This window comes from Morone saxatilis, unplaced genomic scaffold (assembly GCF_004916995.1).
Source record: "Morone saxatilis isolate NCDOM2014 unplaced genomic scaffold, NCSU_SB_2.0 Contig23, whole genome shotgun sequence".
Lineage (NCBI taxonomy): Eukaryota > Metazoa > Chordata > Actinopteri > Moronidae > Morone > Morone saxatilis.
The window spans coordinates 21,795,804-21,798,526 of NW_023339796.1; positions in this window are offsets into that span (position 1 = coordinate 21,795,804).

Here is a 2,723-nt window from a genome sequence, read left to right on the forward strand (position 1 = left end):
CCAACCTGTTCCACAAGAGTGTTCCTTCACTTCCAAAAAAACAAACAAAAATGGAAACTCCACTGATAAAAACCGCTAAAAAACAACTGAATAAAGCAGTCCACCTTAAAAAATCACTGTTTCTTCCACGGCGTTTGCCAGAACAAAGATGTCCGAGGGGCTGGAGCCGGAAGTGTGTAACGTTAGCTCCAAGCTTGTCGATCCAGACATCCAATGACTAAAATCCTTCCAATCCCTACCAAGATCAGTTGATGGTAAAATGACAGATTTCTCTGAGTTTGAACATTTGGGATAATGGAAGTACACAACTCAACTCCATATAGAATATAGCTCTAGAGTTTATAGACATTTTAATGCAGAAATGTTACAGATTGTAGCTCTAAATTCAACTGGACATGCATGAAAAGGTGACATTAACGTAATTTTGCACTAAAACTGTAAATGTAGAAATAATATTTTTGCCAAAAAGTGTCAGTAGTTGCATGAAGTGGAAACAAAAGTTTTTGCTGAAAACGAACTGATTTGCGAGTGCTAATCAGTTGCCACCAGTATAGACTCCATGGCTACAGCTTTGAATGATGCTATAAACTACCTATCTATCAAAGTCTATCACTGGGAGCTTGAATGCAGAACCCTAATATGTATGCTCAGCTCCCCTTGCTTTCTGATCTCTGTCTGTCTTTCCATGCTTAAGGAGAAAAAAATATCCTCCCCTTATCTTCCTTACTCCCCTGTGTCTGTATGTGAGACAGGACATGCAGAAGAAAGTTGCATTTATAATGTCAACTACTCTTTACTAGAGGAAAATTACAATCAAATGTATTTCTTGTATTATTGGGGCTGTTTTCATGTCTGCATGAGGCGGCTGGAGGAATTTGCACATTTCGAGGTCTGGTGGTTTTCTGCTGGTGGAGGCCAGTTTTGTGTCATTCTGTCAAAAGGACTGAAGCCGGGATTATACTGCGGTCTGGGAAGAGACAACCCTTCCAATCAAATTCAATATCAAAATATTGGTTTTGGCCTTCAAACAAAAATCCAGTGAAAAGTATTTGCAGTAGTCTGAAATTGTGTTTATTTGTGTCGCTGGCTCAGGACAGTTAATCTCTACCTCAATCCCTATAACACAGAGCCAGAATGCCTCCACTCCCTCTAGCTTTCCCCCTCTCTCAGGCCAGTCCCCTCCACTCATTTCCAAGCTCTTTCTGCTTCATTTTGTCATCTATCTTGCTCTCAAATCCCCCACCCCTACATCTCTGTCTCTCTCTCTCTCTGTCAGTCTATGTGTGTCTCTCCTCCGGTCACTCTCTGTGATACAGGTGCATAATGTGTGCTGCCTGTCCTGTCCAGCCTGCACCGTGTCTCTGTGCTCAGTCTAAAGGGGCTGATAAGGCCAGATGGCTCTCTGCTTTGTTAGCCTCTGAAGCGAGTAATGCAGTAGAGCAGAGCCTCCAGGCTAAACACTGTCTGCATCTCATGTGGGAGAGGTGTGTGTGTGTGTTGAGTAAAGTCTGTCCTTGTTAGAACCAGTTTGGGTTCAGACCTTGTAAGTGTGGACATTTTTCAAAGTGAGGTCATTTGACCAGTCTATGCTCCTTCAGGCTGCTACTTTTGGCCCAAAACTTGAGTTACTTAAAGTTACTTCTGACTGTTCCACTTGAGCCTCAAAATCATTATATTGCACACACCAAAATGAAACCGTTCCAAACATAAACAATACTGTCTGATGTTATGCGTGTGTATTTGTGTGACTTGTATTTCCAGTAAATTAACATCAGAAGACAAGTGCACTGCAGAGTGTGTTATCAGAACACACTCTGACACACTTGAATAATGAAATCATCCACCGGCTCACAACACAGCTCAGCTCAGTCTCTAGAGCTCAGTTGGTGTTTTTATTTTATTTTATTTTCAACAAAGATTAACACTCACACAGCATTACAGTTACACTCAACTAACACTAAAACATAACCGGATATGCGCATTAATGGGATGCCTGGTGTCAGCAATAAATTGTGTCATTATACTGTTATAGTAGCCTACTGTACATAAAATAAAATAAAACATTTTAACTAAAGAATAAGAAGGAAAGAACCTTTAAGTGAGTATTTAAAAAACCCAAATTCCACCCAATGCTGTGCATCGATGTGTGAATGTAAATGAATGTGAGTGAATGTGTGTGAAAGGGCCAAAGTGGTCGAAATGTGACCAACATTGTCAAGGCTTTGCATGAAGAGGGATAGACTGAGTTCAAGAGAGATAGCCTTTTAATTTTAAAGCTACGGTACATTTGTTGGTTTGAGAGTTGGAGATGTGTTCTTAAAAAAAGACAAAAAAAATATAGCCATAGGGTCCAAGCATATTTGTATTCTTGTTTATTATTTAATTGACAAGAAGCATTCGAAAACACTACCACATGCATGGACTGCCAAAATGTTGGCAAATAGGCCACCTAGATATTCAATTTCTGGATTTTTGTATCCCCAGAGATGACTTACTGACTGCACCGGTTGGGAGACATGGTTTCCAAATCAGACAATGATATAACATGCAAAACCCAAGTATTTTGTCAGTTGAACCTACTTTACGGGCAAAGAAAGAAAAAAAAGTACCTCTGGTAGCTGTATTAATTATGACTCTTGTCTGTCAGGAACAAAGGTAAGTAAGTAAGTAAGTAAAGCTTTATCTATATAGCACCTTTCTGACACAGAGATCCAAAGTGCTTT